Source organism: Prinia subflava, chromosome 1 (genome assembly GCF_021018805.1).
Source record: "Prinia subflava isolate CZ2003 ecotype Zambia chromosome 1, Cam_Psub_1.2, whole genome shotgun sequence".
Lineage (NCBI taxonomy): Eukaryota > Metazoa > Chordata > Aves > Passeriformes > Cisticolidae > Prinia > Prinia subflava.
The window spans coordinates 2,144,548-2,158,393 of record NC_086247.1 but is presented as its reverse complement, the minus strand read 5'-3'; the positions used below and the strand labels follow the sequence as shown (position 1 = coordinate 2,158,393).

General features: G+C 46.3%; 1 protein-coding gene across 1 annotated transcript in view; it reads left to right on the top strand.

The window, feature by feature from the left end:
- Positions 1-13,846, top strand: part of ADGRB1 (adhesion G protein-coupled receptor B1) — a 162,668-nt gene that overhangs the window by 61,250 nt on the left and 87,572 nt on the right. The window lies entirely within an intron of this gene.

The window sequence follows — 13,846 nt, the reverse complement described above, 5'->3', positions numbered from 1 at the left end:
TGCAGAGGAAAAGGAGGCCAAAGGGAAAGGAAGGAGCAGAGGAAAGCAGTGGCAGGGAAAAGAGCTCAGCAAGCTGAGCTGATGCTGACTGAACCTTCTCATCTTCAGAGCAGCGTCCCCAGGTCCCTGTGTGGGTGTGTGCCTGTGTTGTCCTGCTCTCACCTGGCTCAGAGCTCTCTGATGTCCGGCTGGAGGCTTGAAGTGCACGTTGAGTTTGATTTTGATGTTTCCCTGAGGTTCTGCTCACGGGAATCCTACCAGGAGCAGTAAGGCTGAAGGATGTGTTTGTCCCAGAAGGGTTGTACCACGAGGGACAGGTTCACACAGCCAGGTTGTGGCTGCCCCATCCCTGGAAGTGGACAAGTCTGGTTGGATGCAGCTTTGAGCAACCCAGTCTAATTTGGTCATTGCTCATTAAAATGAGCTTTAAAAGCCCTTCCAACCCAAACCATTCCATGCTTCTTTTGTGGGTGCTCCTAAGTTCGTAACACCCAGGAAACTCTCATCAGAATGTTTGAAAAAAACACCTCAGGGTTTTAAAAAAACTGAACCTCACGACCCCATACAGTTCCTCCACCCCTCTCACCCTCCCAGGAACAGGGTCTTAGTTGCAGACAGCCCCAAAGGGCTCAGCAGCCCCCCAGGATTCAGGGTGATTTGATAATGCCCCCAGAATTTATCTGTACAGTGCCAAACCCTTCTCTAATGACTGCTTGCATCTCCTCTCCTTTACTTCGGGGTAGAACTTTCAATTTTTTAGGGTGACTGCCTTTCCTTGGCTTTTAATTCCCCTTCTCAGAGTGTGAAGCCATCCAGAGTTCTTATGTCCAGATATCTCTGTTACTGTAATCCAGCTGCATCTGTGAAAACTTTATTCTTAGGAGATTTGTGGGGGTTTTGTGAAAGGCATTGAAGCAATTTGTACCTTTAAAGGGCCACATTTCCATCTTGGTTACGGTTAATCTTTAATCCAGCATCTTCATCTTTGCCTGCAGCACCTTAATTTGGCTTCTTGATTTAATTTCTTTTACCGTCTGCTACCTCCTCCCATTCCCAGCCCCTCTGTCATCCGCCTGATTTATTTTGCTTTGTCTCTTTATCCTCTAGCCCTGTGCTCAGCCATTAAAATGTTCTGATTTAGGTTTCTGAGAAGCAGCATCCCCTGGAGCTGGGGTTTTGGTAGCAGGAGAGACATCCTTCTTGCCAACCTGGCCCTGGGGCCTCCTGTACTCCTGGAGATGGGGCTGGGGTGTTGGCAGCACTGTTTGTTTGCTCTTTCGGGAAGTGCTGTTGAGAGGTAGACAGGAGGCAATCTGCCTCTCTGCATCCCTGACTTTGCCATGGAAAGCTGGGAAGAGCCACAAGATGGATATTTCAGAGACAGGGAGGCTGAAAAACAGAGGGCACAAGGGATAGGAGATCTGGACCAGAGCTGGGATTTGCAGGCTCTCTGTTCAGAGCTAGCAACAAACTTCCATCTCCCTCTCTCCTTTCAGTCCCATGCACCGGAGATTTTGGGTTCAAAATCCCCAGGTGGACAATCCCACTGCCCATTGCCAGGGTTTGGTGTGAGCAGCCACAGGGTGATGGATGTGATCATGTCAATCCTTCTGCTCCCCTGAGCCCTGGCTGAGGGCTGGTTTGGGGGCTCTGAGGGATTTTAGGCTCTGTTGGGGTCATCCATGGAGCTGGAAGGGCTGAGCAGTGAGCAGGACATGTGAGAACAGAGGATGTGAGTGAGACATCTCCTCCCAGGTGTTTGCATTGCTCTACCAGCCTTTAATCCAAGTCATTTGTACATCCTGGAGCAGCCAAAGGGAGCGTTTCCAGCTCGTTCACTGCTGGCTGCAACATCCTACATTTCCATTGGCACCTGCTATGCTCAGCAAATCCATTTCCTAACTTGTTTTCCCATTCTTCCCATCTTTCCCATGAGGCTTGAGCATGGGACCACGATGTCCAAGTGCAGGAGGTGGTGGATCCTGCTAATGCACTCAGTTCCTTGGAGAATTTCCCCTGGAATATTTTGGGTACATGTGACAAAGCTGCTGCTCATCCCTTGGGTGCATTGATTGTTGTTTTCTGTGAAACCAGGGAAATTTCCCAGTTTCTCAGAAGTGATTACAGGATGACTGGCTGTCGTTCAGGGCAGAGAAAGAGGATTGCCTGGACCAGCTACAGGTTAATTCCTGATGTGGAGCTGCGTCCTCTTCTAAACAGAAAATCAGAGTCACATCTTTTGGGCCATGATCCAGTTTGATCCTTCCTAGATGGAGAGGGAATAACAGCAAAACCAGCCCCAAGTCTCTGACATCTCATGGCAATTGGGAAATTACAGCAGGAAAGCTGACATGGAAGCTGAGGGAGTGAGCTGAGCACCTTTGTGTCCAGCTGGAACACGCACACAACACTTTGCTCAAACAGGCAGTGTCAGGAGGGTCCTGCAGGGTGGTACAACAGGGGGACAACAGCCCAGCCCTGGCTCCGGTTCTTGCCACGCAGGATCTGCCAAAACATTTCCATGCAAGCTCAAGGACACCCGAGGAGCTGCCCCTGGAGAGAAGCTGCAAGGCCTGGATGAGCAGCTGTGAATGTCACGTAGGGGTGGGAGGGAGGCAGATCCATCACTCACTGCTCTCACCTTGTCCTCCGCTGGAAAGCTGCCCTGTCTGATTATGAGAGCAGCCATCCTCCTGCTCACCTTCCCATCCCCCTTTTGTCCCACTGATACACTTCTCTCCACCTGGAAAAGTCGGCTTCACAAAGTCCCAACCTCTGCTTACAATATTTTCACAGTAGCTTTTGTTCTCGCCTTTTTCCCAAGGTGATCTTGATACCCAACGAGTTTAGGCAAGACAGGGAATTGGTTGAATCACCAGCACTGGAGGGATTTAAAAGATGTGTAGATGTGGCACTTGGGGACAGTTTAGTGGTAGGTTTTGCAGTTCTGTGTTATCAGTGGGACTTAAACCTCTTTTCCAACCCAAACTGTTTGATGATTCTATCATTTTCATTGCTCTGATACTCTGGTGGAGCAGAAAAGATCTAACAGGGCAGCTTTGCCCCAAGATAGATCTTATTTATAAAATTTATTTGGAATACTACACAATTTTTATTTTATTTATAAATCTTATTTGCAATTTTACTCAAAACTCCTAATCTAGGAGTTATGGCCTGGATTTCTTACACTGAAGGGATCCCAGAAATGCTGTAAAGGTGTTTTTGGCTCTGGATAACAGTAATAAATTTGAGCAGAGGATAAAAAACTTGGATGAATAAATTGTTCATCTGTTGTGGAAGTAGACTGAAAGGAGCTTGTGGTGAGGTGGGTGCCAGATATTTGTCCCAGGTAACAAACAACAGGATGAGAGGAAACAACCTCCAGTTGCACCAGTGGATATTTGGAAAAATTTCTTCATGGAAAGGGTGGTCAAGCATTGGAAAAGGCTGCCCCCCTAGGGAAGTGGTGGAGACACCACCCCTGAGAGAGGTCAAAAATGTGTGGATGTGGCCCTTGAGGATGTGATTTAGTAGTGTACATGGTGCTGGTTGATGGTCGAATTTGATGATTTTAAGGGTCTTTTCCAGCCTTAACAATTCCATGATTTGATGATTAATCCATGGAAGCAGTCCAAGGTCATCTTCTGCAGCCACTGCCATGAGCTGACCCGATGATAGCATCGTTTGCAGTGTGGCTAAAAATGAGAATTATTTTCCTTTTTTCTTCTTAAAGCCATGAAGCCAAGGGATTATAGGGAGCTGTCGGCTTTTCTGTTTCTGTTTCACAGGGTTCTGTAGAGGAGCTGGAAAATGTCATCCTTTTAAAAGAAAAAAAAAATCTACTAGACAAAAAGACCTAAATATGCCTTACAGAAATAAAAACCAAAAAAGAACCCCCAAAAAATCAAACCAAAAGCAAAACAAACAAAAAAACCTCTCATGATACTTCAAGTTCTGATCCTAATTAGATGCTGTGGGAGCCACCACATTTTTTAATTCTTAAACAACCACTAGAATTGGAGTAATTCAATCACAGAATGGTTTGGGTTGGAAGGGTTCTTAAAGATCACCCAGTTCCAACCCCCTGCCATGGGACACCTTCCACTCCCCCAGGCTGCTCCAAGCCCCATCCAGCCTGGCCTTGGACACTTCCAGGGGTGGCTCAGGAAGGAATATTCCCTTGAGTTTTATGATCAGGGCCTTTTGTGGAACATTGTGACACCTCACAGGGATTTCCACCTTCGTTTCTGATTTAGAGACCAAGGACACAAGGCCCAGTGCTTTTAGATTTTTCATTTCTTCTCTGCCTTCTAGTCCATGAAATCACATTTTGACCATTCGGAGTTGTTCAGTGGAATATGGGTGGGACAGAGGAATCCTTCTGGGGGCTCATCCCGATGAAATCTCTGTCCTGTGACTGCCTTTGGAAAAGAACTTCAGCAGAGGAACACAAGGACACCGGCTGTGGGCCCAGTGGCAAATTTCTCCCCCATCCCACCCTTCTTTGGGCACTGAATCATAAAACCACAGAATGGTTTGGGTTGGGAAGGACCTTAAAGATCACCGTGGACACTAAACCAAGTTGCTCCACTCCCCACCCAACACAACCTTGATTGAAGCAGCTCCTTGGAGGCCAATCCATGGCCCAAACTTCTCCTTCCAGAGATGATTCCTGCATTTCAGGCCTTCTTCTGGAGCAGTGGAGCAGGGCTGTAGAGAGGGGACAGCACTCATGAATTCTCCACCACAAGCTCTGGATTTGAAAGGCAGAATCCAAACCCAGGAGGATGATGATGGTGGTGGGGAGCCCTGAGCTCCCTCTCCGGTGGGGTGGCCTGGCCCTGTGATGAGAATCATCAGAGCTCAGCGTCAGCTGCACTTCTGGTGCCTGAAAAGATTATCTCCAGATAATCTTCGGGGTGTTTAGCCAGCCATATGCTTTATTTCAATGGTAATATCTATTTCTTTGTGTGTTTGAACATTGTTTATGTTAATTAAGGCTTCAGACTGGAGGCTGCATATGGGCTGTTTCTTCTTTTTCTTTTTTTTTTTTTCCTGGGCTTAATTTGCAGATAGAAAGTAACCTCGTCCCCTGAAAATGCTGCAATTCAAATTGTTGTGCTCATGAATTTACAGCTGGGCAAAGGGCTTGCTTGTCACCTCCTTATATCTTTTTTCTATCCCTCTCTCCCACATGCATAAAAAGGAAATCTCAAATATTGCTTATTTCCCACAGGTCACAAACCTTCTCATAAATCGCTGTTATCTTAATTCTACTTCTGTCAGTTCTGAAAGAAATCACCCCAAACCAACTTGAATTAGGGGTCTCTGAAAAATAAAATCAAATTAATATTCCTGCTCTGGTTTCATTTTCCTTGCACCAAGCAACTGGATTAAGATTTGTTTTTTCCTTCCTTTCCCACATTTTCCATTTTCATTGGTTTTTTTTCTAAAAAGCTAATTTAATAATAGCTGCTGCTCTGATTATTGGTCCTTTCAGACTGACAGAATATTGTTCTTTTCAGTGCCAGGCCTGTGCTCCTGGGGTAGAGGTGAGAAAAAGGGCATCAGTGCCAAGCAAAACGTGTAAGGAGACGGAGTAATCTGAGTAGTTTAGCAGGAAGTTTTATAGTGGGTTTGTTTGTTTGTTTGTGGGTTTTGAGGTTTTTGGTTTTTTTTTTTTTTTTTTTTTTAATTTCTGCAAAGAATGAGGAAACTCAGCTAAGGGATGTGTGCATTTATTGACTGCTTATTCTGTATTTGACTGGATTTATTGACTGCTAATTCCAAATATCAGGGCTCTGGGAGTGCCCTCTCACAGGTCTGGATCCATTTGCATCTCCTCCGTGTGCCTCATTTTCCTTCTCCTAGAATGGGCTGGGTTGGAAGGGACCTTCAAAATCATCTCATTCCATGGGCAGGGACACCTTCCACCATCCCAGGTTGCTCCAAGACTCATCCAACCTGGCCTTGGACAATTCCAGGGATTGAGCAGCCACAGCTTCTCTGAGTATCCTGTGCCAGGGCCTTCCCACCCTCACAGGGAAGAATTTCTTCCTCATATTTAGTCTGAATCTCTCCTCTCTCAGTTTTAAATCATTCCCTTTGCCCTGTCACTCCATTCCCTCATCCAAATTCCCTCTCCAGCTCTCCTGGATCCCCTGGAAGGGGCTCTGAGGTCTCCCTGGAGCCTTTTCTTCTCCAGGCTGGACAATCCCAGCTCTCCCAGAGCAGCCCCTGGAGCATCTCCACAGCCTCATCTGGACTTAATCCACGTTTTTCCTGTGCTGAGGATCCCAGCACTGAGTTCAGCACTCCAGGCTGGGTCTCACCAGAGCAGAGGGCTCGAATGCTCTCCCTTGCTGTGCCATGGGGATCCAGCCCAGGAGCTCAGGACACATTTGGCTTTCTTGGCTTCAAGCTAAATAAAGTTGATGAGGCTTGATTCCCTTAAATGAATGTAGGAATATTTCTGGCCCATCCTTTATTTCATTGGTGCTTCAGATTTCATTTTGAGCTACACGGATTTACCAAACTTGTGCTACATTTCAAATTCAGAGGCTCAGAAGTGCAGGATTTTTCCAGGAGGTTTGGTTTTGCTCCAATAAGCCTACACCACCTTGCTGGATGTGTGAGATGTCTCCCAGGATTTTCAGCAGCATAACTGAGAGCTCAGCCTGTCTTTGAACCAGTGGATTGATCACAGAAAGGGAAAATTATCTCTTGGATAACAGAATGACCCCTGTGAAAGAGTTTTGCTGGTTTTATTTAGTTCTTAGGAAGGTCTCAACCAAGCAAAGCATGATCACTGCTTTGGTACTGAGGGTGTCCAAAATATTCCAAGCAGCTGCAGTGTTAAAGATTGATTTAAACCCATATTTAGCTTAGTCTTTAATGAATTTCAGCATTTACCTCTCTGGCATGAGATCCTTTGTAACTGCTTTAGCAGCCAATCAAAGATTTATTTTTTTTTATTTTATTTTTAATCAGCCTATTTCTTTCCAAAGCTGCAAACCTTTTCATGTCCCTTTCTCTTAGGAACCATCCACACTTTAATTCAGCCCTGAGGTCCTGCACAAGCAGTGGCTGTGACACACTTTCTGCAGAAATATGATTGCAGGGTTGTTTTATTTTTTTGTGTGTCCTGGGCTATTGTGCAGAGCCAAAGTGTCTGAAAGGCGCTTTGGGCCAGTCTTTGGCTGGAAATGAAAATTGCTTTTGGGAATCCCACAAAAAGGATTAACTTTGACTTCATCTCTGGTTTGTTCTCCAAATTAATAATCAATCTGCCAGCGGGACCCGTGCCAAGCACTCGCCTGGTTGGAGAAGGGGGAAAGGCCCATGTGAAACAAGAGCAGTCAGAGAACCACGGGGTTGTTTGGGTTGGAAAAAACGTCTGGAGATTCCTTGTGTTTCTCAGATCTCAAATATCCACCCCAATTTTAAAACCTCTCTCTGCTCCGTGGCTCTTCCCACAACAAAAGCTCTCCATTTGTGCAAATTCCTGTTCAGAGCAGCATTTCTGTTTGAGAAAGTCCTTAAGCGTGTGCTTAGCTCCTGTTTAAATCTACAAGACAGTGCTTAATTGCTTTTCCCCATCAAGTGCTCAAATAATGTTCAGAGTCATGTTGTAACATATGGTGAGACATTTTTCTGTGCAGCATCCCTGGAATTACACCGGAGATAAATCTGACCACAGACATTGGAGACAGAACCAACTTGTCAGGTTCCCCGCTCACCCTCCCAACACAACGTTTTTTTTACGCCAGTCTGGTTTGGGGATTTCTACAATTCCTTTTTGACTGGCTTGTAATCACTCTGACTTCACTCTCCTCTAATATTCTGCCCACGTTTTCCCTTTAGTAGAGTTTCCTCTTTCTTGCCTCCACTCTGGAGACTGCCTGGAAATAATTCTGCTCCCTTATTAGCGTACCTGGATTCAATATTTGTGAAGAACTCAAATTCTGCTCTTTTTCTTTGCCTCTGAGCTTTGAGCATGGATTTCCCAGCACAAACCCAGTGTATTTTCTGGCAGAATCAAAGGCTTTTCTGCTGCTTTACAAATGAAACCTGAACCCACAGGCTGGCACACACGAACACACAAATGTTCCTCCCCTTATGGACCTGTTCATTAATAGCCCATTGTCTTCCAGAGCTTTTCATCAGGCCCACAGTGAATGAATTTTGCATTCAAATGTGAGACATGCCCTTTTCCAATCTGTCTGCTTTGTAATGTGAACTCCTGCCGGTGAAATAATCTTTACATGGCAAAATCTAGTGATTGAATTTTGAAATTTTGAGTTTAGGGTTGCAAATCCGCACTGAACTATGGGGCTTTTGGTAATACTTGATGGTTGAACCAAACAATATCTGGGCAGGTATCTGCAACCAGCAAGACCCAAACTCCCTCAGATGTGTTTCCCTGGACATTGGAGAAATCCCATTAGATCTCTTGTATTGGTGCTGAGTATGGGATTTGCAGCAGGTGATGCTGGACAGGCTCACACAGTCACAAACCATGAATGGCACAACCCCAAAATCACAAGGAATTATTGTGAAACCTCACCTGGAACAACAAACCCCACTCTGGGACCTCCAGCATCAGAAGGATGTGGAGCTGCTGGATGAGTCCAGAGGAGGCCACAGAGCCGCTCCAAGGGCTGGAGCCCCTCTGCTCTGGAGCCAGGCTGGGAGAGCTGGAGGTGTTCACCTGGAGGAGAAAAAGCTCCAGGGAGACCTCAGAGCCCCTTCCAGAGCCTGAAGGGGCTCCAGGAGAGCTGGAGAGGGACTTTGGGTGAGGGAATGGAGAGACAGGACAAGGGGGAATGATTTAAAACTGAAAAAGGGAGATTCAGACCAGATACAAGGAAGAAACTCACCCCTGTGAGGATGGTGAGGCCCTGGCAGAGATTACCCAGGGAAGCTGCCCCAGTCCTGGAATTATCCAAGGCCAGGCTGGATGGGGTTTGGAGCACCCTGGGATAGTGGAAGGTGTTGTAGGGGGTTGGAACGAGGTGATCTTTAAGATCCCTTCCAACCCATTCCAGGATTCTATATCCACACTGGGAATCAGTGAGAAGAGGCTCGTGGCTCTTCTGCCACGTCCTCCTACCTCCAAGTAGGGATTCCCAACCCCTCTCCAAGCTCCATCCCCAAAGGGTGCAGGGATGTTCGTATCCAAAGGGTTGCAGAGCAGTGAGAAGAGGTAATTAGGGAGATTCACAACGAGGAAGGAAAGGATGAAAGAAAAGTTATTCTTCTGAGGAGATTAAAACCAGAGGAATGGACATGCTCTTTGGAGCATTTGAGTGGTTTAATGACTGGTAATGACTAATTAATTAATAATCACTGCTAATAATGAGGGCCAGATTTTCATTTTTCCATTAAATGGTGTAGCTGGACTTATTCTGAGGTGATTTACACCGAGTTCCTGACTCAGCACATCCACACCACCCATCCTTTGTGTGATTTATAGCAGCTTTTAAAGCAAGAACTGGATGGCTTTGATCCAATTGCTTTCTTTGAGTCCAGCAGGATAAATAAGCAGGCACCAGACCAGGTCTTTGAAGAGCAAAAGGTGGTTATTTTAATTTTTAATTTTTCTTCTTGCCTCAATATCGCTGTCCACTTTCTGTGTGCATCCAGAAATGGATTTCAGGCTGTGCCAAGCGTGGCTTTGGCCCTGGATAGATTTTATCCTGATACTGCATTCAGTGCTGTTCTGTCAGCTTTTCTGCCATGGGAGTGTGAGACCAGGCACAGCATCTGGGGAGTGTTATTTGTTTTCTGATACTTTCCCTGGGGTTTCCTGTTCTTGTTGGTTTTCTGATTTATTTTCCTTTTTTTTTTTTTTCCCTTTTGGATGAATTTACTTCTGTTGATGTATGGCCCAGATCTGTCCTAGCCTGCTTTGAAAGCTGGTAAATGAGTAAAGCTGGACTTTGGGATTGGAAGTGATGTGAGGGCAAATGTATTCCCACATCTGAAGAGAATTCATGTTCCTTGGGGCAGGGGGTGTCTGTGTGGGGCAATGCACACAAATGTAATGCTCTAAAAAAGGGAGATTTGAGCATTTCTATTTGCTGGGAAAGGCTGCTTAAACAGAAAAAAAAAAGCTGAGGATAGAATTAAGGATGAAAGGACAGGCTGGAAGACCTGGGGTTGTTTGGAGAAGGCTCCAGGGACATCTCAGAGCCCTTTCCAGTGCCCAAAGTGCTCCAAGGGAGCTGGAGAAGGACTTTGGACAAGGGCTGGAGTGACAGGACACAGGGAATGGCTTTAAACTGCCAGAGGGAAGGCTGAGATGGGGTATGGGGAAGAAATTCTTCCCTGTGAGAGGAGAGAGGTGCTGACACAAGTTTTCCAGAGAAATTGTGGGTGCCCCATCCATGGAAGTTTCCAAGGCCAGGTTGGATGGAACATTGAGCAGTCTGGGCTAGTGGAAGGTGTCCTTGCCCATGGCAGGAGGCTGGAAAAAAGATGATCGTCATGGTCCCTTCCAAAACCATTCCATGATTCCAAAATTCTATCATTAGGAGCCTTTTAAAAGCACTTTTCTAGATATTCTCAAACCCATAAATGAAAAAAAAGATAAACAGAGCACTAAAAAACCCTCAGTTGATAAAAAAACCCCACCACAAGCCAAATGCACCAATATCTACAAAAAACCCCCACAGCAGTCTGTTACAGAGGGAAAGTAAAAGCTGTTGTGGAAATCTGGACAAAGGATAAATTGACAGCAAGCAATGCAAATTAAAAGCTTGAAAAATACAAGAGAAAAAAAAAGGAAAGGTGTAACAATTTTATTCTTCAGAACAGCAAAGATGAATAAAAAGCAAAATTTAGAGTCTACTAAACCCATAATAAATCCTGACGGTATTGGTTTGTTACAAGCTCGAAATGACAGATTTATTTATAATAATGCAGGAATTTCAATAAACGCCTGTATTCTGTAATTGGAAGAGAGCCTGGTTCCTTAATCCACATCCCAGCCTGATGAAATACTCTTCATTACACCAGCAGCTGGAAAACCTGCTGTACATCATCCAACAAAGTGAGATGTGTGCAAGAGTAACAAGACAGAGCAATTTGGAACGCAAGGATTTTAAAAGAGCAGGTTAAAACTAATTTGGGATCATTGCTCTGTAGGAAAAGAAAGGTGGAAAAGTTCCCCAAATCTGGAGAGAGGAGCATGTGTGTGTAAGCACAGTAGCAGTCGTAGGCACAATATCCATCTGAAAAGGGATCCAAAAATTTAGGGATTGTGGGTAATATTATGATGATAATTGAATAATAGCACACTCATTAAAGCAGAGGCATTAATAGCAATCAACTTATGGAAAATAGATTTTGTCAAGCTAAATTAATACTTTCTAGGAGAATACAGAACTGGTTGTTGGAGCCTGGGAATTTGTCATTATTTGTAAACATCATAACTAAAGCATTTTTCTCGGTAAGAGTGGATAAACAGAACAACTCAATAATGCAGATCTTGGAAATACGAGCAGGACGTAGAGGGGAGAATACAGAATTCAGATTTCCCACGAGTCTGGCCTTGGATCTCCTTCTAAGAAGGGTGTTGGGGGATGTCAGAAGGTGCATGAAAGAGAGCAAAGAACAATCCTAGGGTCTGAAAGTCTCCAAGACATGATGTGACAGCTCAGAGAAAATCATATGAAGAGCTGCTGATCCAGAGAAGACAGATTTATGTCCCATGAGATGGATGAACAGAGAACCACGGGATCACAGAATGGTTTGGGTTGGAAGGGACCTTCAAGATTATTTAATTCCAGCTGCCTGCCATGGAGGCAGGGACACTTTCCACTAGACCAGGTTGCTCCAAACCCCATCCAACCTGGCCTTGGACACTTCCAGGAATGGGACATTCAGATATTTAGTGGGGTCCAGACATTTATAAAGCTCTGGATGAGCACCAGAAAAAAAAAAATTAAAAAACGTTTCTGTGTATTGCCTACAACTTCTACAGTAAAACTTTTTTTTTTTTTTTTAAGCTATGAACAGTGCTCTAAGCCAAACCAGAAATAATTCAGGGAGGCTCAGTGTCACATGTTGAACAGGATCTGAGCAGACACTGACAGCAGGATGTGCTGGTGCTCTGTCATGCAGGCCACGGTGGCACAGGGAGGTGGAGGGAGGCTCGGAATCGCTGCGAGAGGAGCAGGTCAGAGCCCGCACTGAGTCAAGACCTGCAAAGAACTTGTCTGTGACTCAGGGCAGGTCTCTGGAGCCAGCAGCACAGAGCTGTCCAGGCCATCTGTGATGCACCCAAGGCTGCTGAGCAGCTTGGCTCCATCTGGAGCTGCCGTGGGCTCGCTGCTGGCGTTGCTGCCGAGGTCCCCTCCTCTGAGGGTGGTCAGCTGTGGAGATGGGACATCTTTCCCCATGTCCCTTCAGTGAGGGCAGATGGCCCTTCTGCTCTGCCTCCACATCCTGTCTCAGGCTCCTGTGGAGCACAGGTTATGAAAAGGGATGCTGACCTTCTCCCTGTCTACTGAGTTTGTGCACTTGCTCTCTGCATCTGCTCTCCCTGCGTGACCACATCCCAGGAGATGGGACCGGACAAGACACAGAAGCAATGGGTGGAAAATGACTGCAGGTTTTGGCCCTCCGCTGTCCCAGAACATGAGGCAGAGCAGGAGATTCCCCTTTTCCCTGGCTTAGCCCCTTGTGCTCGCACAGAGATGGGGCTGCAGTCATTTTTCCCAATGAAACCACTCCACCTGTGGGATGAAAACCATGGAGACATCCCTATCCATGGCCCCTTCCCCATTCTGCTGCTTTTCCCCAGCCTGAAAGGATGCCAGGACAAAGCAGGGATCTGTCCCTTTGATGTCTTCAGGTCCCTCTGGCCATGAGGGAGGAACATCCCTGCCATGCCCAGAGCTCTGGGAATGTGGGAAAGGACTGAGGAGGGTCCTGGCCTGACCTTTGGAGAAGGAACAAGGGAGGGGTAAAGCTGTGAATTGGGGTTTCTGTGGCTGGGGGAGATCTGTACACATCTGTACACATCTGTACACATCTGTATGGGGTGTGGAGCGGGGGGTTGGGGTGTATGGGGTGAGAGATGGGCTGTGGGGGGAGTCAGGTGTATTTTTGGTCTGTAGTGTTGTAGCCATAAATGGGATATGTGGCTGTAGGGATGGGGAGGAGTGTTCAGGCCGTGTAGGGACAGGGCTGCAGGATTATTTATGTGGATCAGTATGGTGGGTGTCACAGGGCTGTAGGGTTGTGCAGCACGTGTTGGGTGGGATGTTGTGCACAGGCATATGGGATTAATGGGGCAGAGCTATAGGGTTAAGGGTGGGCATATGGAACAAGTGGGACAGGGCTACAGGCTCAAGGAAATGTATAGGGGATATGTGGGACTGGGCATAGAAAGTGTACATGGGATGAGTGGGAAAGGGCTATGGGGTTAAGAATGTGGATATTGAATATGTGGGGCAGGGTTGTAGGGTTAAGATGAACGTGGGATAAGTAGGATGAGTTATAGGGGCAAAACGTTGTATATGGGATATGTGGGGCAGGGCTATAGGGTCAGGAAGGTGTATATGGGACACATGGGACAGGGCTAGAGGGTTAGAGAGTTGTATATGGGATATGTGGGGCAGGACTATAGGGTCAGGAAGGTGTATATGGGACACATGGGACAGGGCTAGAGGGTTAGAGAGTTGTATATGGGATATGTGGGGCAGGACTATAGGGTCAGGAAGGTGTATATGGGATATGTGGGGCAGGACTATAGGGTCAGGAAGGTGTATATGGGATATGTGGGGCAGGGCTATAGGTTTGGGGGGTGTATATGGGATATGTGGGACAGGGCTAGAGG